Source organism: Chanodichthys erythropterus, chromosome 7 (genome assembly GCF_024489055.1).
Source record: "Chanodichthys erythropterus isolate Z2021 chromosome 7, ASM2448905v1, whole genome shotgun sequence".
In the NCBI taxonomy this organism is placed as follows: domain Eukaryota; kingdom Metazoa; phylum Chordata; class Actinopteri; order Cypriniformes; family Xenocyprididae; genus Chanodichthys; species Chanodichthys erythropterus.
In genome coordinates this window covers 34,305,205-34,326,052 of record NC_090227.1, presented here as the reverse complement: position 1 = coordinate 34,326,052, position 20,848 = coordinate 34,305,205, and the positions used below count along the sequence as shown (strand labels likewise).

The 20,848-nt window shown below is 37.2% G+C and overlaps 1 protein-coding gene across 1 annotated transcript in view; it reads left to right on the top strand.

The window, feature by feature from the left end:
- The first annotated feature begins 4,091 nt into the window (after positions 1-4,091).
- Positions 4,092-20,848, top strand: part of megf11 (multiple EGF-like-domains 11) — a 142,174-nt gene continuing 125,417 nt past the window's right edge. Inside the window, exon 1 of the mRNA XM_067389286.1 lies at positions 4,092-4,302. The gene's annotated coding sequence lies outside the window, so the exon portion shown is untranslated. The remainder of the gene's footprint in view (positions 4,303-20,848) is intronic.

The following is a 20,848-nucleotide window of genomic DNA, read 5'->3' as shown; positions in this document are numbered from 1 at the left end:
AACTTAAATTTACCTGAAACTGGGCAGGGATTTCTATTTTCCAGCATGGTTTTGTCACGACACTCCAAAGGGAGAATAAAATTAAGTGTTATATTATGTTTTTGTTGTTGTTCAAGATTAATGTTAAGTAGGGGATTTAGTATTGTTTAATGTGTTTAATAACTTTGAATTTCTTAACTTAAAATATTTGATGTAACTGATTACCTCAATTTTTTTTTAGTTCTGCCAACTTATTCGGGTTTACAGTGTATTGATTCATTTTGTGTTTATAAACATACAATTTAACCAGTTTTAAATTAGACAGAGAAAACAAATCATATTGGTTTAGAAAAAAGTCAGATCCATTATGTCTGTGTTTGTAATCATTATTATAATAAGATAGACATGTCCACCAGAAGAAGAGAAAAACAATTCTGGAATGACGTCTCTAATACGATACTATCCAAGAAGTGGAAAAATAGAGATGGAAGATATATTACAAAATGGACAAATACTTTTTCAGACGGGTAGGGCAACCAGTCCCATTTGGAGATTAAACATAAATTTATACAAATCTTCTCTACACTCCTTAAGGTCTTAAATCTGTCTACAGCTAAGTAAACAGATGCATCTCCTTTGCTCCTTCCAAGTTGTTTCTTTTTCAGCATTTATCTATGTTCAGTCCAGTTATTGTGCTTTGCAGATTCCGCCTAATTATCTCTGCTCATACTGTCCTCTCATCTACTGCATATTTTAGTGCTATTGTGGTTGATATTATCCCCATCTGTGCTCTGATGAAAAATGTCAAATAGAGAATTAAGTACTCTATGGTCATTTGCGCATTACCAGGCCTACTAAACATGATAAGAAAATGTTTAGCCAACATTTCTGTATGTAGCTGCATCTGTCTTGACTCTCAACAGTTCAGCTTGCAGAGAGATTGTGATTCAGTGTAAACAGTAAACTATAGCCTTTTTCTAACTATAAGCATAATTTATCAGCAACTTACTCGAATCGGTGCAACAGGCAGATTTGCTCTGTCAGCTATTCTGACAGGCTACCCCCTGTGATTTCATAAAAAGCAGATCTGGATAATTACTGAATTTGCATTTAGGTATGCAAGAAATCGTGTTCTCTTAGGAACATCAGATATTATTAAAATTGAAGTGTTGTCAAATTAAAGATGCATAACTTTGAAATAGAGTAAGCAAAAACTGAAAATTATATTTATTAGCTGAAACTGATTAACTGTTATAAATGGTCTTGTCCTTTAAATTTTTTTTTTCTAACTCAGAAGGTCATTTTTATTCAGTATGTTCAGTGTAGATCTGGAATCTGTGAAGGGCTTTACTTGCAGAGATAATCTAAGATCTTCTATTGTCTGCATTTTCTTGTTGAGCTTTAGTAATGGCACATTATGAAGTTATTATGATGGATCGTTAATGGATGGGCCCTGGATACAGGTAGACTCTTCTCCTAAATGGAAGCTTTAATTTACTCAGACAGTTGGAGAAAGAGACTGCTGTGTATTTTATTATTATCAATAAACATAATAAAAATAAGTCTATAGTATGAAGTAAAAAGGATGGTGGAAAATGACAACACCAATCAACACAATAACCTTATAGGCTACATTTATTGTAATGATTTTATAGGACATTAAAGTCACTAGAACAACTCATATTTTCTTAAAGGTGCCCTAGAACGTTCTTTCACAAGATGTAATATAAGTCTAAGGTGTCCCCTGAATGTGTCTGTGAAGTTTCAGCTCAAAATTCCCCATAGATTTTTTAAATTCATTTTTTTAACTGCCTATTTTGAGGCATCATTAACTATGCACTGATTCAGGCTGAGGCCCCTTTAAATCGCACGCTCCCTGCCCCCTGATGCATTTATAAAGTTCACACAGCTAATATAACCCTCAAATGGATCTTTACAAGATGTTTGTCATGCATACTGCATGCATGCTTCGTATCATGTGAGTATAGTATTTATTTGGATGTTTACATTTGATTCTGAGTTTGATAGTGCTCCGTGGCTAAAGCTAACATTACACACTGTTGGAGAGATTTATAAAGAATGAAGTTGTTTATGAATTATACAGACTGCAAGTGTTTAAAAATGAAAATAGAGACGGCTCTCTTGTCTCCGTGAATACAGTAAGAAACAATGGTAACTTTAACCACATTTAACAGTACATTAGCAACATGCTAACGAAACATTTAGAAAGACAATTTACAAATATCACTAAAAATATCATGTTATCATGGATCATGTCAGTTATTATTGCTCCATCTGCCATTTTTCGCTGTTGTCCTTGCTTACCTAGTCTGATGATTCAGCTGTGCACAGATCCAAACGTTAAAGCAGAACTCAGTAAGATTTGTGAAGCTCCCCCTACAGGTACCTTCAGTGAATCACACTGTCGTAAATACTCCAAGCGCAGCTTTGGACTACAACGACTACAACGTTCACCAGTGCAGTAGTTTTGCAAATACAGTACAAGAAATCTCGATGGAGGTGGGTAATTTTCAAAATTGTCTTAGAAAATCATAATATATACATTGTTTTTGAATTACCGTAAAGCATTTTGTCACTCTCGCATGAACGTGAACATGAGCTCAACTTGCAAGTGTTGTTTTCTGGCGTAGACATGCCAGAGGGGGTTAGTGCACACCTCAAACACACCACTACAAGTCAATTAACCATTGTAAGGACTAAAAAAACTATTTATGAAGGTAAAAAAAAGTTACTTAGTTCTGCTTTAATACTGGCTGCCCTTGTTTAATGCCTTGAACATGGGCTGGCATATGCAAATATTGGGGGCGTACATATTAATGATCCCGACTGTTACAGTCGATATTATGTTGAGCTGCTGTCTGGACCAGAGCAGACTGTGTGACCAGCGGTTCACATGAAACTTCATTCGCCTCAATGGAAAGCATATTTACACTTAATCGTTCCCTATCCCCTATATATATATCCCCATTCACCATGTAGAATCTAGTAAACGTGTGAACAAGTGACCGATTTCTTCACTGTCTATTTATAATGTAGGAGGCAGGGCGCTTTAGATTCTAGAGAACATTTGATTGGACAGCAGATCTGATGAGAAGCTGAAGTCCGCACTGATGTCCGTGAACAATTTTAGCAGAAGTGAGAGACTGTAAGATTTGAATGCTTTGCATATATCTCCAAAATGCACTTTTTGTCAATGTTTTGGAATACACGTGCTTATTCATAACCTTAAGGCTATAGCATATTCATACTAAAAGCTAAAAAACTTAAATTTTGATGTCAGGGGACCTTAAGATTGATAGAGGAGATATTGTGTGTAAATAAAATCCATTGTAAAAGGACTGAATGTTGAAAAGTGAAATGGATGAAAACATTATATGAATCATTTCTGCACTTTTAAAGTGAATATGACATACTAATTTGCAGCCAATATTTAATTCCGGAATCCAATAGTCTGTCGGATAGCTGTACAGGATCTTTACCATATTAATTGGATGGTTAAAAAGTGGTTCCCAATGAATCACAAAAACATAATAGCATACTAGGCATGTGTGACATGCTACTCATAGTAGAGGGCAATAATATTTTACATCATCCAGTTATTTGAAGTGCACTTTTTCTTTTTAGCCTACTACTTAACTTACAATATTTATTTTACAAAATTGCAAATAACAGTACATTAGTACGTGAATTGGGACGCACCTCAGCAGGTATGAGGAGGAGTTGGGGGGGAAAGCGGATTTTGTGACGTCAGTGATTTCAGAGGAGGCGAAAGCTACTCAAAATTAAATGTTGATAAAAGATGCCCACGAAATACTGTTTTTCTTTTTTATTCGAATAATTGCTCACATAATAGCCTATTATTATTTATTATTTAGGCTATATAATCTTCACTGTAGGCTCTTTACTAAAACTGTGGTTTGCTTTAAGTGTAACAGTAAAAGTCCACCGAGAATTGTTTTTCACCAGATAAACGTGTAGCCTATGTGTGTTGTTTACTAAGTGCTTGCAGTTTCAGCACCATGATCTCTGACGTCACGTGAGTTTAAAATGAGGCCGCGCGAGAGGCAGAAACATTCGGCAACAGTGTCGGTTACAGAGGATGAACCGCAGCGCAACGCTCTGACAACACTGGTCAAACAACACGAACATTGCGTCGAATGTGACAAAATACAGCCCAGGACTCTTCTTCATATAGTCTGCTAAAAATTACCTACGAGAAAGTGGAGAGTTTGATTGCGAAGACAATGGACGAACAGCAAGAAGCGATTTCAGATCAGGGAAAGTAAAACGGACCAGGAGAAGGTAGGATATTTATTTGTACTTCGCTTTTAAAGCCCCTGTAATCTGTAATAAAATAATCATATTCGTAACATTGATATACGCACTGTGTTGCTGAATCATATAGGCTACAAGCTGTTCAGAATTGAACAGTGTTTATGAATATATATATATATATATTGCTGAATATCCATATAAACAGTTTCTCGCATGGCTTATTTACAGATTTTAGCTTTAGACGAGTTTATAAATATATCATTTGAACATTATGATTCAAGCATAATTTGAGACGATAGTTAAACCGGTCAATGAAGGTACAAATAGGATTTATTAATGATCTCTTAATACTCTTGTGCGCCATTTACATTTGTTTTCATTCTGTAAGCTCGCTAATGAAATTAAATAAAATATTTTATAGCAGAAAAAAAATAAGTTTTTTTTTAGTTTTTTTTTATTAAGTAATCAGTATTCCTTGTCACATAGGCTATAATTTTAGCTCATTTTGGGTGAAGAGATCGATTGTTTGAGCTGTCAGTTTTGCACAATATCGCTGCAGTCTATATTTATTTATAAGCGGGATAGATTTTCTCCTATAGCCAATGTTGACGTATCGTGTACAGTACAGTGTCTTCATTCAATTGAGCCTTTTCTGGCTTAAATTATGTATGAGGTTATAAATAAAACTAAATGCGTTGTCGTATATGTCAAAAAAATCATATATGCTGACTTAATCTATCTATATTTTATAGAGTAGGCTAGTATTGTTAACTGAATATTTTGCTAACTGCAAAATACAGTACTATATAACATTACGTTGTCAAACCACTCGTAATATTTTGATAACCTAGTCAGTAATTTACAAGGGTTGTAACTGTAACGCTCTCATTGTAAAACACTTACTGACATTCATAAAACGAGTTTATGTATGCTAATGAAGACTGGCAAATACGTCAAGCTTTTATAATATATGCTAGTTACTGTTGTTTTCTATCAAAGGCATAAGCATTTGAGACGAGACGACGCACCGGTCGCTCGGGATCGTCTTCTTTCCATTCATTACTTTTGGTAGAAAGTTTTTGGGCCACTAGATGGATCTGTTGAGCAATTCGACAGCATTATTGAGATGTTCAGAGCCCCTGTGCATAACCAAACAGATGCAGTCCTGTAAATTTAGCTAGAAATATAGCAGGTTGTTTAGATGATATAGTAGAGTCATTTTTCCAGCAGCAATATTCCTTTATACAGACAAGAACAGCTCGATATATAAAACATAATTGGTTGGCTCTTCAGTGTTCATTATCAAACAAAAGACTGTTTACATCGCTGTGTGCTGTTTTTCTTTTGAAATCGTTGGTATCTGATTTGACAGTGTTTATATTGAAACTTCATTTTTTAAAGTGTGTGGATATAAAGATTTTCCATGTCTGAGCTTTCCAGGTTGTTAGGCAGTTGCTTTCTCTCTGGCTATTAAAAACCAAGTTAAATGTCTCGTAACATCAGCACTAATGTCATATAGATGACTGAATGATACCATTTATGATGTAATTTAAGCTGCATATTCTGATAACTGACAAAAAAGTCAGAGGTTAGTTTTTTGCTCTTGTGTTCAAAGTGTACGTGACCTGCATTAAGTTCAGAATGGATTTTGTTGCATGTACAACAAATATGTTCATTGTTTTGTCTGCCTCAGATTTTCAATATTTGTTTCTCAGTTTGTCTGGTAAATCTAAAGATATGTTTGCCTCCATGTTGGTTAGTCTGCTTGCCCTGACTGCATTACAGCCATCTGTCAAAAAGTCATAAATGTACTTTGCCAATACAGTAATGCAGCTTTTGTTTTCAGTCTTGAGCTTTTAGCCTAATTAAACAGCAGTCTTGTTGAGAAGATATTCATTAGTTTGCTGCTATTTATTCTGCCCAATTATTTCTTCAAGACAAACTAAAAACGGCATTGTTGTGTTTACCCCCCCTAATTTTTGGCATATTGTAAAAATGTCACTTAAAAATTGAATGCAGCTTCAATCGTATGTTTAAACTGTGAAAAGGTGCAAAACTGTTTAACTATGAGATTCAAATTTTATTCACCAAAGATGATATTTAGTTATGTCAACACAGTAAAATTCATTCAATTGACCAGAGAATCATTAATAATACAATATTACAGCAACAATATCTAAATAAATGATGCAATCAATTCGCGAGATTTGTGATTTGGTGCAAATATGAAAATAATGAGAATGTTTGATGATGTTGACTGCTTGTACCACTTACTTCTAGTTCAATATGACCTTGATGTCATGTGTTTTGAGTCCTGGGACATTGTTGTCAAGCCTAACCCTATGTGTGACTGAGCATGCATGTGTGTAAGCGAGACAGGAAGCTCAACAATGAGAGACTGAGCGCTGCTTTGTGCAGCGCCACTGGCCTGTGAGCTCTGATTCGTCCTGACAGCACTTAATGACAGGGAAGCAGGGGCTTTTTTGGTTTAATTTTCTGAGCTGTTTTGCAAAGTGAAGCTTGAACCAAGGGCAAAGAAATCTTTTGGCTCTTTTCAATGCTATGCCATTGCTTGTAGAGTTTCCAGTTTACAGTCTAGTAAACCTTTTCAGCTGGAAATCCTGACGTTTTCTTCAATCAATAGTCTTAATTAGTGCTGATAAATGAAGGAACACTGGCTGCACATTGCTAATAGTTGTCTGAATTCCCAAGGACGAAGCACTTCAAAATTCTGCTTTGCCTGGCATTTTAAGTTTTGAATCAAATTTAAATTTATGACATGCTTTTGTACATTTCTGAAAGATTTAGGCCTGTAGATTTTCAAATAACCGATGAGATTCATTTTAATTGATTAGGTGTTGGAGCTGGTGAATTGAGGCATCGGAGTAGTTTTCAAATTAAGATTTCATTAGTATTCTGTGGCTATACGCTGACTCGAATCAATGCAGAAAATGAGCTGCATCCTTTTGTTTTAGTATTCAGATTCCAAAGGATTATTTATTATTTAGTCTGGTTAAATGTGGTCTCATCAACATAAAGTTAACATTAGTATCACAGGCTTATGAAAATATTAAATTTTTTTATATTTTATGTCAGTTTCAGCCTTTGCATGGAACTTTATAGAGAATTTAGATGTTAATGTAAGCTAGGAAATTCATGGCAAAGCCATTTAGAGTGTTGAAGAGTGATACGTGTTTTATCAAAATGATTTCTGTGTGTGTGTGTGTGTGTGAAGGCAAATTGCTATATAAGCTGGATGAAATGGCCTTGTTTCGTTGTGGCCCTCATCAGAGTCTCTGCTTAGTCTCCATTAGTGTAAGTTTGCTCATTTTCGTGTCATTTTTGTCTTATGACTGACACAAACAGGGATATAGAGAATCGAAGAGATGAAGAGAGCTGTTGGATTGGAGATGTATTAAGTAGGATGCTATAGAAGATTGTGGAAAAGTTGAAATTGATTGTATATTGGCCTGTATCTGATTTTACATGATGTGATATAATATATAAGATAGTTTTTAGTGTTTTGCTGCTCTTCAGATTTATCCCTTTCTGCCTTATCATTGCCGATGGGCTCAGTTAACAAGAACGATTGACCTAGCAACAAAGTTGCAAAGACTTTCCCCCAAGAAAATGTTTTACCTTTGCTGAAACAGCATTAACCACTGAAGGAACTTACTCTATGTATGCTATAGGCGGCAGGGGTTTTCAAACTGTGGGTCGCGCAAAGTCACTTGGCTGCAGAGTCTATAGTCTAGGGCTGCACAATATAACAACATTAAATAGAAATCGCAAAACTTGGCATGATTTACAAATCGCAAAGGCTGCGATTTAATTATAAATATATGCGCTGCTTGTTTCAAAGTGAAGTGTGCATGTTTTAGGGTCTCAGAGTGACTAGGTTCATTATTAAGCGGCTCAATGCGCATTATTAATGAGAAGAAATTTGTTTACTCCGATCACCGTGCTGTATTCTGCATGAGATTGTATTACACCAGAGAATTCAAATGTCATGAAAGGCAGTTTCAGGTCTGTTCATATTCATCTCTGTCATCTGTTCAACTCAGCGCTGTTGTCTTTCAGAGACATGAGTGTGTTGTTTGCGTTCCTTCATGTGCTTTTGGCTACCAACACATAAGGAAAATATGTGTACACACAGAACAAGCATGAGAGCGTTTCTGCGCTGAACACCACAAATTAGTTTAACAACAGGGAGACATTTTTATGGACATATTTCATATACTCTTTAACATCTGTAAATGAAGAAACATAATTATTAGTATTGAAATTTTGCATTATTTTTTATTAAATACTCAATTTCTGTCATATCAAACTTTTGATAAAGATTAAGCTTATACAGTACTTCTAGAACTTTCATTTTCGTGTATTGATTTTGATGTTTTTTTTTTTAACATTAATTGCTAGAAAATTACAAAATGATATACTTTTAAGCCCAGTTTCACAGACAGGGCTTAGCCTAAGCCAGGATTAAGCTTAAGTTCAATTAGGGCATTTAAGTAGCTTTTATAAAAATTCACTAGAAAAAAAAACATTGCTGGTGTGCATCCTGATACAAAACAGTGGCACTGACATATTTGAAGATCTGTCAGTGCAAGTTATTTTCAGTTAGAACAGCTCAAACATGCATCCTGTGAAACCAGGGGATAGTGTTTTAAACAATTATTCTGTTTGGTAAAAGTCAGCTTATGTAATATTTACTTTGACTGCTTGAACAAAATCTGAAGGTTAAGCACTTCCCTTCAATCACAAATTCAATTTTACCATGAAAGTAACATTTTGAGGCTCCATTTGTACACTGTTTGTGGAAAGAGTGCAATTATCAATATATGAAGTTGTAAGAACGCAAGTTTATTATTAATCAGACTGTCTTTGTAAATCATAAAATGATGGATGAAACAGCAGTCAATTAGAATGAGAATGGATCATTTTCTAAATTGGAATGGACATACAAAATTTGACTCATCGTTTCTCCACTGGAGTTCACTTTATTATACATGTCTGGTAATTTTTTTTAACATTTGATTTGTTGGGGGTTCTTTTCAAAACAGGTGGAAATTCAGAGGAACTCGATCAAGGCATTTGATATTTTGGAGTATTCAATATCTGATTTGATTTAAACAATTCATAGGTCAAACCTTGCAGAGAACTGATAGTAGTCTATATCTATAGCTTACACTGTAAACATGAACATGTCTCTAATAGTGCCTTATATAGTAACATTGGATGCTATGCAATGGCACCGAAGACGGTGCTCAGTAGAGGAAACCTTCAATATCATAATACGACCTGACCTTTATTCTGCAAATCAAGCTGATTTCTTAATGAGCTGCCTGATAGATGTTTTTTAACCAAGGCGTAGTGAACATTATACATTGAACAAATACCCTGAGGTCAGAGTGGGAGCATTAAGAAATGTTAATGAAAAATATAAAGCCATTAGCTGAACCTTCTTGGGTCAGCTTCTGCTCTGTAATTGAAAACCTTGATATATGTTTCTCGTTTCCTCTGATTGTGTATACAGATGTTGTCAGATCAAGGACAGCCACAGTTTTCTTGACAGTATGTACTGTCTCTCCCCTTTCCACGTCCTTGTCTTCTGAACTTAGTCTGTATATTTTCACTGTTTCATGTTATCGCCTGTCTCAGTATGGCAAATCATTTTCTTTCATAGTTCGCGTTTTCAATCTTACAGGTGTTTTTCTCCACGTTAACCCAGAGGTTAGTGTTTACTTTTCCTCTGGGAGGAAAATTTGAAAGAGGCGTGCCAAACATGTCTATAATTGCAGAAAAGTATTAGGATAGAGTGCTTGGTAGGCTTTTATGAAGTGTCATCTAAGTATACAAAAAGAGCCCACTGGTGAATTGTGCACAGTAAGACCAACAAAGCCTTTTTATTAATGACTTGAACAGAAGGTTCTGTAATTTTACCTTGTCATAATGTAAGGGCTTGCATGAAACATGGTGAATTTGACTCTAGGGAATGAAACAGCTCATATTTGCTGTGTTTGGATGGATTGCTCATTAATAATCAAGCAATTCTTTTGAGCTGCATTTGTCCAACAGAACACATGAAAGAGGAAGATTGTTTAGGCAGCTGTTGGAGTACTTTTTCTTTGCAAAGACATTAGTGTCAAATTAAGACAGCCATTAAAGTCAGCCGTGAGACTATACGTTACATAGTATTGGGGGATAGAAGGGCAAAGTAGCTCCTAAATTATCAAATACTTTATGAAATAAAGTCTGGAGTCTAGTGAATCTAGGATTAGAATTTAATATTTTAGAAAATGTGCACTACCGTACCGTTCAAGTTTGGGGTTAAAAGAAATCAATGCCTTTATTCAGCAAGGATGTATTTAATTTTTAACTTTGGATTCATACAAGAATCCTGAAAAAGAAGTATCATGGTTTCCACAAACATTCCACAACATTTTTCAGGTTACATTGATGACAGTAATTAATGTTTCTTGAGCACCAAATCAGCATATTAGAATAATTTCTGAAGGATCATGTGACACTGAAAACTGGGATAATGATGCTGAAAATTCAGCTTTGCCATCACAGGAGTAAATCACATTTTAAACTATGTTTAACATTATTACTGTTTTTAATGTGTTTTTGATCATATAAATGCAGCCTTGGCGAGACTTTTTCAAAAACATTAAAGGGTTAGTTCACCCAAAAAAATGAAATTTCTGTCATTAATTACTCACCCTCATGTCCTTCCACATCTTCGGAACACCAATTAAGATATTTTGACGAAATCCGAGAGGTTTTTTTATCCTCCATTGAAAGCAATGAAATTACCACATTCAATGTCCAGAAAAGTAGTAAAACATTGTTAAAATAGTCCACGTGACTACAGTGGTTCAACCTTAATGTTATGAAGAAGAGAATACTTTTTGTGCTCAAAAACACAACCAAAAATAAGAACGCACAAAACGTATCTTAATTTGTGTTTCAAAGATGAACGAAGGTCTTACGGGTGTGGAACGATATGAGGGTGAGTAATTAATGACAGAAATTTCATTTTTGGGTGAACTAAAACTTTCAGAAATCTTACCGACCCCAAAATTTTGAACTGTAGTTTAAATATTTGGTTTCAACAAGAAGCCTGAAGGGTCCCATTACTTCCATATCTAGAACTAGAGGAAACGATAATACTTATTTAATTTGATGAAACAGCGAGTTTCGACAGCTACTTTTTTTTCAGAGTGAAACAATCGTTCATATCTTACTTCAGTTTTCTGTACAGATGATGAATGATAAGTCGCACAATCGTGAGTTCAGAGGGAACAAGAATAGAATCAAATAAAGATCGGCTGTGAGCATCTTTAAGCAAAGCTAATTAACAAGCACTGATGTGAGCTTATAGTGAAGCTCAATAGAGCTCGTCTGTCTGATGCCAACTCCACACCTCTTAGCTGCAGCTCTGCCGGGTCCTGAATAATGCACTCATCAGGTCTTTTCCCCGTGGTTGTAATGACAAGCAGCTCTCCCTCGAGAATCCACTGACTTTTTACAAATACTGCTGATGGTCCTGCTTACATCTGCCACTTATCTCAATCAGAGCGGTATTACCATAAAGGCTCTCAGAGCCGCACAGCCTCCCTGACCTGCTTTCGGAAGATGTAAGATGTCGTCACACCACAGGACACTTCTTACGAGGGATCATCGCAAGCGTGGAAACTAAAGCGGCTCTGTTTTGTAATTGAAGTGAGTAAGGGTCATCGTTTTTAATGCCGCTTATAAATCTTACCTCATATTGAAAGGTTACATTAATGCAGAATTGAGTAGCTCACAGAAACCAGGCCATCTGCTTGTTGGCTCCACTGGAGCTTTGGAGTTATAGCATCATTTTGGATTTGGATTGAGTTGGTTATTCATTAACATTACAGGCTTTCAGTTACGGCACCCATTATGAGCACTATAGCCCAAGGACTTCATCCAGCCTTTACTGTAAACCAAGAGTGCCCCTGAATTGTATATTATGGGAGTCATAATTTACCATTGCAATCCCAGAGAGTGTGTCCCCCATTAACTTTATGCTTTTTTGCTTCAAGCTATTCCTGTCCCAGCACTCACAATGGAGAGACCTAAACAAGCTCAGTGTAGCATGGATCAGTCTTGTATTGTGAGACATCTTAATGGATGTACCGAGGGTGATGCTAGGTCTGTTCCTCTCCGTACTTTGTGTTCTGCGCATTCTAGTCGGTTTTCTGTTTCCATTTCAGTCTTCCATTGTTAGTAGCTCACAGTTACTTTTGAGAGGTTTGTGTACAGCTGTTCTTGAACCACACTAATGGGTAAGCCTCGTGAATATGTCTGAACTTATCATAACACTTTTTTCTCACCCAGCATGCAGTCTGCTCAAGTATGGACAGCGTGATTGGTAAATTACTATTCTCCGCACAGGCTCTGGGAGTCGTTAGAGTTGAACCTGCAGACATCTCCATCACTCAGGAGAGAGGACATTAGCCATTCTGCGTGAGCCGCTTCACTCCACACCCTGCAGGAAACCTCTTTCTTTATTCTGTTAATATTTTCTCTGTGAAGTGGTAAAAGGCTGCACATTGGCTGTTCATTTGACTGGAGTTCTCAAGCAGCGAGACCAGCGTTGAGTTTAATTTCCTCGTCTAAACCCCGCTGGGGCCCTGGGGCGGGATCACCTGGGTGGAAATTGCTTTTGGTGTTTCCTTCTGTCCTGTCCTAGACCAGACAACTGTGCTCAGGGACATCTCAATTGAACTTGTAACAGAGAACAGCACAGTGTGTTTGATGACATCCATAGGTCTGAGCAAAAAGGAAAACACTTCTCCATTATCTCCAGAACTGATGGTGCAACTCTCTTTTTTTGAACTTTTAATGAAACAAGAGCTTGTTACAAAGAACTGGTGCTAGCATTTAATATTTCACATACATTATAATGAGCGCACAGTTCCATACACAGAACAAATGTGCATTTGCGGCCAATTATATCATCTTTGATGAAAATCTAACCTCAGCCGAGGAAGCTCTTTGTTTTCCTTTCACATGGAAAAATTCTCAATGTAAAAGTCTGCACTGGACATTTATACCTTTATATTTTGATATGCTAGAGGCAGTTGATTCTGAGAAGTGACCTACTGTGACCTTTAACGGTATGTAGTGCCGTGGGCAATTTCACAGCTTTGTTTTTCTTTTCTGAATTGCCATATTTGTATGTATGTGTTGACATATCAGTCCCCTGCCAATTTCCACAACATATGACAGGGTCATAAGATCAACTTAAGGGATAGTCCACCCAAAAATAAAAATTCTGTCATCATTTACTCACCTTTGTGTCATTCAAACCTGTATAACTTAGATTTTGAAGAATATTTAATTTGCTTCTGTCAATAAAATGAAAGTCATTGGGCACCAAAACAACATTAAACCCCATCGACTTCATGGACAAAAACACATTTTTCAAAAAAATCATTTATTTTTGTGCTCCACAGAAGCAAGACAGTTATACAGGGTTGGAACAACATGAGAGTGAGTAAATGATAAAATAATTAAATTTTTTGAGTGAAAACATCCATTTAACCACAGATACATTCTTTAAGTGTGAGCTTTAAAGAAATGTCATTCTCTTGAAATTTTGGGAAACATTTAGTTCAGAGCCACATTATTATGCATGACTCCACAGAGTCCAGATGTTTTTTTATTGCAGCTTTGTATTGTACTCAAATCCGTGTCTCCCGAGTCAGCGGTCATCAGAAGCACGGTGGGATATTAGATTAGCTTCAATCATGCTGAACAGTCCTGTTGGAATGTCATTTATTCTTTGCTCTGTCTTTAACTCTAAACCCAGAAGTACTGTTGGATGCCCCTCCCTCCCCCCGCACCAGTGGGTGTCATGGGCTGTGATGGATCTGTAGTGTTATTGGTGCGATGCACCATGTGCCACTATGTAAAGCTCCTTTGCTTATTCAGCAGCAGGGTCTTTAGCCTGCGATCAATGGCAGCTATAGGCAGGGTCGAGAACATAGAGCTGTTAAAACCACACCTGGGACTTGAAAATGCAGAAGAGCTGCCCTATCAACAACACCTGCCAGTCATATGAATAATTCAGTGATCTCTGACCAGGCCACTTTTACTCCTATCAGTCTTGCTTTTGAGAATGGAGGTGGGGATGAGAGCTGCTACTTCTGGTAACCGTGGATTGTCCCATCATCTGTCTTTTTGGAGTTAACGAAGGAGAACAGATAGAGTGGAACCGGTAAGATATCTGAAGAGATCTGCATGATCTGCATGTCTTGAAAACTATTTTTGGGGCTTAAATGTACTGAGAGCTGCTGTGTTTTTAAGGGCCACTTCACGGGGTCCAGTGTTATCTAATCATTAGCTTTTAAATATTTAACACTTCGGTAGCTGACATTTTGCCTCTACTGCAAATTACATCTAGACAAGACACATTTACCTTGATTTAATAATTGCACTTTACCTTGAGACATTCATAGTGATTTTTGGCATTAAACCTTTAAAAAAAGTGATTTAATCCACATAAAGGCTCAGAGTGGCTTACCTTGGGCAGGGCACATTTAATTATTAATTTTGAGCAATATTTGAAATTAATTTTAGAGAGGTATGTCAGAAAGTTCTATCACGTTCATGTAATTAGTGGTGTTGGAATTCACACAGTTGGGCTTTAATTGGCAGTGATTGTGAGGAGCAGGGGCTGCATGGGTTGTTTAATTGGAGCCTGAGTGATGGCGGTAATGGCTCATTTGTTTGCCTGTGTGTGGTGAGGGACCCCTCGTAATGACCTGTGTGGAGGAAGCTGCAGAGTTGGAAGAGGTGCGAGATTAATGGCACTACCTCACTTTGCGAAAGACTGCAATAATGTTCCTCAGATGATTCTTCTAAGATGTTTCTTTCCATGGACTACATTTGTTTCTAATTAATTATCACATTTTACATGTCACTCTCTGCCAAATGCATGTGTTAGCCTAATGCATACTGAATGTGTGTGTGTATTATGCACTCTCCTCCATCTAGATGTTTTTATAGGACACTCTAATATTGGCAGAGGTGTCTTCATGTTTAGTGCTGGAGATCATTACATTTAAATGTAAATAAATACATTCTGTTACTTAAAACTAACTAATGTTTCATTGTTACTTTTAATTGAAAATAATGCCCTAAGTTACTTTTGTGTTACAGCAAGCCAAGTTCATTTTACTATTAACCGCCAAGGCTGAATGGGCAGGCGAACTCATGAACTTGCATTTAAAGCATGCAAGTCTGCACTTTTGTGACGTAATGCCGCTTTGACTGTCGGGTAGAAGTCTGCCGAGGAGCTTGCGGGCTCAGCCCACTTCTGAAACCTAAAAATGACAAATGGGACAACCTATGACTTCATGTGTGACCATTGTAAGTCCACAAGACCGTAAGTGGATATGAAGTGTGCCATTAGGGACAGGGCTTAAGTTCAAGTTTGGTCAACTCTGACCGGTGAATTTGTATCATGTGAGGAAGTGTGACCAATAGAAGGTTTTACTGTGCTTGCAGCGTGCAGTCTTCGATTTTGCATGCAAATGTGGAGGCGCGCACAGTATATCACTTCACTTTATATAAAGAGCAAATGAAATTACGAGCATGCAACATAGTAGTTACGTTGTCAATAAGTCAGTCATGAAATTGCCAAAAATACCAATAAATTATGTAACTGGTACGTAATGTGCTAGATGGCAAGGATTTTCATGCAGGTATGATGTTATTTTCATCAGGATCGATTATGGATGTTAGTATTGTGTATTTACCAAGTGTGCCGCACAAGTCCTGAAAAGTGAAGTCAAAACATTTCGATCACCCCCAGGTGGATGGATGCAGTATAGCTTATAAACGCCACCCTCTCCATGTAATCTAATGGGACATGAGACAAACTAAACAATCACATTTTTTCCAAAGATGGTTTCTGTCATTTAGGTCGTTTTTATCACGCTGATGTGTATGTTCAAGTGTTCATTTTTTAAATACGTTTGGTTTTAGCTAGTTATTTGATGCTATAAAAACGGGGCTTTGACGTCATGATTGACAGCTGAGATTCTCTGAGTGAAGTAGTCACTGAGGCACCAACAGACTTTTTTTGGGAGGAGATTGGAGATGCAACTTTAATTTCTACATTTCCATAATTGTTTATTTCACACCGTTGTTCTGCAGTAAACTGTATTAATCGATTCTGCTGGAGTGTGGGCAAGGATACCACGGCTCCACTTCATGCTCACTACTACGCAGACATGGGTTTCGAGATGTCATTGGCAGCTTCACTTCTCTACAATGGAAGAGAGTGAAGGTGCGTCGTCCATATTTTTTTTACTGTCTATGGTGTTTACCACAGTAACTGTAGTTGCTGTAACCCAAATACCACTTTAATTTAATTTTGTATTTTGATGACTGTGGTGGATCATAACAACTAGCTTTATTATATTATGAAAAACTACTTTGGGACTGCTTTTTAATAGCTTTACCTTATATTGTTTATTCATCAGTGTTAATGATATTTTTGCAATTTATTTGTATGTTAAAGTTCCCGTTTTTCGTGTTTTTTTGAAGCTTTGATTGTGTTTATAGTGTGCAATATAACATGTGTTCATGTTTCGCGTTTAAAAAAACACAGTATTTTTCACATAATTTACTTATCTGTATACCGCTGTTTCCACTGTCATAAAAACGGGCTGATGACTTCCTTGTTCTATGAAGTCCCTCCTTCAGAAATATAGCTGCGTTCACGTCACCTCATATTTACCGGAATCTTGAAATGACAACACGTGACGTTATATTCTGAGCTGTTCACGTCCTTTTGGTCCTTGAACTAGGAATTATGCGTTTCCATGGCAGCACTGTCAACGCCTAAATGAATCTACAGCTGTCAGGTGGTACAGCGCGGCCACGTGGTATATCTGGGAGCTTTCAGAAAACTCCCAGCTTACAAACTGTAATTACGAGCTCTACGAGGACGTGAACGCTTTTTACAAGCTAGAATCTCGTAACTACAGGAATTACGAGGCCACGTGAACGCACCTTATGTAACGAGTTCTGATTGTGCCAGCGGTTCCTGTGTTGTGATTCGACAGCAGCTTAGCGCACCCAGAGCCATAGAGAGCGCACCTTGCCCGGAAAGGTCACGCCTCTTACCATAACGTGTGCTGCACATAGTTTTACATGTGGATTATTGTGGTGTTGTGCCGAATGAACACAAAAGACAATAATTCCAGAGAGACTGAACTCTTTAATCTCCACAAGCAGCGACAGAAAATGTACAACGTTAGCACTCACTCAGAAGAGTACCTCATACGGAAAACAGCCATATACATAAACATAGTCCCCTCTTGTGGCCATTATGTGCACTGCAGTCCAACATTAACTATTGCAGTAAGGATACCACAATTATAATTTTCGGGAACCGAGTTTAACATAAATTGTTACCATTGATCTCTAAGTACAGCGTCCCTGGGAAGGCCAAACAAAGGTGATTGGACTGCGGGATGAAAATAACAGCGTTTCAACGACATGGCGACAAACACACTCTACAAACGCAACTCTTGCTCTTCTCCGTGGGAGCGCAACAAGACCATGCCCCCTTTTTTGTGTATTCCTGTGGGCGGAGGTTAGTCAAAAAACTGTTTTAGTGACGTCATTAAAGAAGGAAATAGAGGGATGTAGTCCAAACTGGCCGTTCGATGTAGGCGACTTCTGTTTAATAAAATATCTCGCTTGGCATTGAACTTTGAGCTTTAAAATTTTACAGATTTTATTTATACTCTAACAACAACATTACACACTAACTAAAGTTTGAAACATGGGATCACAAAGAATGGGACCTTTAAGTAATGTGGAATGGTACTTGAGTGTGTCAGCCATTTTTGAGAAATACATCTGCTTGGTTCAAATTCCTAAAAATTTGGGTCACTGCATAATGATCAGTAGAAAATGTGGATCCCATGGCCCAAGTTGAGAAGCACTGGTCTATACGATACCATGAAATGTGCATTTCCTAAAGTTTTACTGTGGTATAAGTGTACTTTGCATGGGGATCGCAATGTATCACATACTGTACACAAATGTAACTTTTTTGACCAAAAATCTTTTTTATAATTCTTGTGCACAACCAACAGAAAACCATTTTCTCAATGGTCAAAAAAATTATGATGCTGTTACTTGTAACGCGTTAACCTCCAGCACTGCTCAAGGACATTGAGGAGGACATTGCAATGAATTGAGCATGTATATTTAATAGCGTGGGTACAGTAGATGGAGAGAATATGTCACCTCTTTGAAGGCAGGGGCACATAAACCTTACTCCTAGTCTTTTAAGTATCCCAATCACACCGCCGTATTTCAAACACTCATGTCACGATCAGGTTTTTACTTCCGATGTCGATAGTGCAGTGGCAACAGTACAGGTTAATAAACCATTAGCTCACAGCTTTGACCTTGACAAAGTCAAAGTTTAGGTGGAAAGCAATGTAGCAAGCTATTTTTGCACAGTGGATTGTTTCGTAGAATTCATGATGTGTCCAGGAATCGTAGCGCTTAAGTTAAATTTTAAAGATCAGCCTCCACATTGAGGGACACCATAGATCATGTCCCTTATGTGTTACTTCTTCTGGATGTTTAGATTTAGACCGAATGCATTTATCTGTCTTGCAAGGACTAAGCAAAGATGGACAGGTTTACTTAAATCAAGTTTGAAGCAAATGTGCCGAGGCTGATCCTGGTGTGTATTTTGTGTTCAGAGCTCATTAATAATGATTTGCTGAATGTAGGAGAGTCACCCGTAGCATGGTTTCGGAACGCTATATAATGCCTTTTTTTCCCTCTCTTGTCGGCTTCACACACCACTTATCCGAAGACATTTGGGACAGGCTTCGGATCCATGCCGAGCCTTGCGCGTCCTCGGACGCTGACACCAAATAAATGAAGATGCAGAATGGACTTGGATGTTCAGTGTTGGAAGGGCGACGGCTGAGGTGTGAAACCACTGAGCTGTAAAATTGCCCTGGCAGCCATGCTGTTGTTTCAGCATTTCATGGCGAGCCGCTCAGCCTGCTTTCCTTCCTCTCTGTATCTTTCCTTCTCACTTTTTCTCTACACCCATCTCTATAACTTGCCCTACTGCGCTTGTGCTGACTTAAGCCCTGGCCCGAGAGTCTGCTGGAACTATAAAGCAATAACCAATCTCCTTGTTTTGTATGCGCCGCTGCGAAGCTCTACAACCAGACCCTAAGAGCGTTAATATTCCACTTTCATTTCTGTCTCAAGGCTGAACCTGCAAACACGAAGGTGTTTCTTATACAGACATAGCATCGCCTCCATCGTCAAAACAATGCTAATTTGTTCTAATTTGCCTGATGACATACACCAGAGGAATCTGGTCCTATTATTATGTGAGAAGTAACAGGTAAAGTAATTGACTGGGTTGTGGCAAGCTTGTTTGGAGCTTGCTGGGGGTTTATGGGGAGACAAGGGACCCCTGCTGTTGACCTTTGAATGGGGCAGCGGGATGTCGGTGTCAAGGTTTAAGTGGGTATGAAACTTATTATCATATGAAGATCGGTCAATAACTTATTCAGTTTCACAGAGTTACCAAAAAGGAAACACAAACATATGTGTTTGATTGCAGAGAGACTGTAATATGACCTTATTGACTTCTTGCTGATTTTATTGTGTTTAATTAAGGTTTTTTTTCTCTTCATGTTTCTTTCAGACTTATATAGACATTTTAAATCAGTGGAGCAGCACTAAGTTGAGGAAGAAAAGCCTCAGTCACTTGCACAGTCCAATTAAGACTGTAACACTTGGTGTGTTTGACACAAGAAAGGGCGTGCCATACAGAAATAGCAAATGAACACAAGGTACATTAACTGGCAGAGAGAGCTGTTAAAAATATATCCCTCATTAGTGTTGATCTTGTCTACTATTTTTTTTGTTTTTTGCTTTCATCTTCTGGCTATCTTGTTTTCAACTTCAATAATAATTGTAATCATTGCTTTCTTTATATTTATGCTCAAGTAAAGTTGTTGTTATAGTATATATTCTTTCATTATAATGCTGTCACCCTGTTTTTTTATTAAAATGATACAGTTATTTATTCCACAAGTTATGTTTTCCACAAAACATTTAAGGAACCTCTTACAACTTGTATAAATGATGCGTAAAGAGATGCACCATTATTCTTATTTATATAACATTATTGGCTATATTAACATTATATATTATTTTAAAAGTAAAATCTAAAAAGCAGAATCAATGCTAACAAGTGAATTCAAGAATTATAAAGTACTCTATAAAAAATGGATATTCATTTTGAGATCTGCTAAAGATTACATTTAACATCATTAACTCATTTCGTTCCAAATTGTGACTTTCTTTTTTTATCCTGTAAGAAAAATAAGATCTCAGTATTTTTGATTGCTCGCAATCCACACTTGACAATCACTCGCTCAGATCTCTCACCCTTTACCAACAAATGATTGATAAAAAAATTAGACACATCACTAGAGATCAGCTTTCTGCAGAAAAATCTGCCACT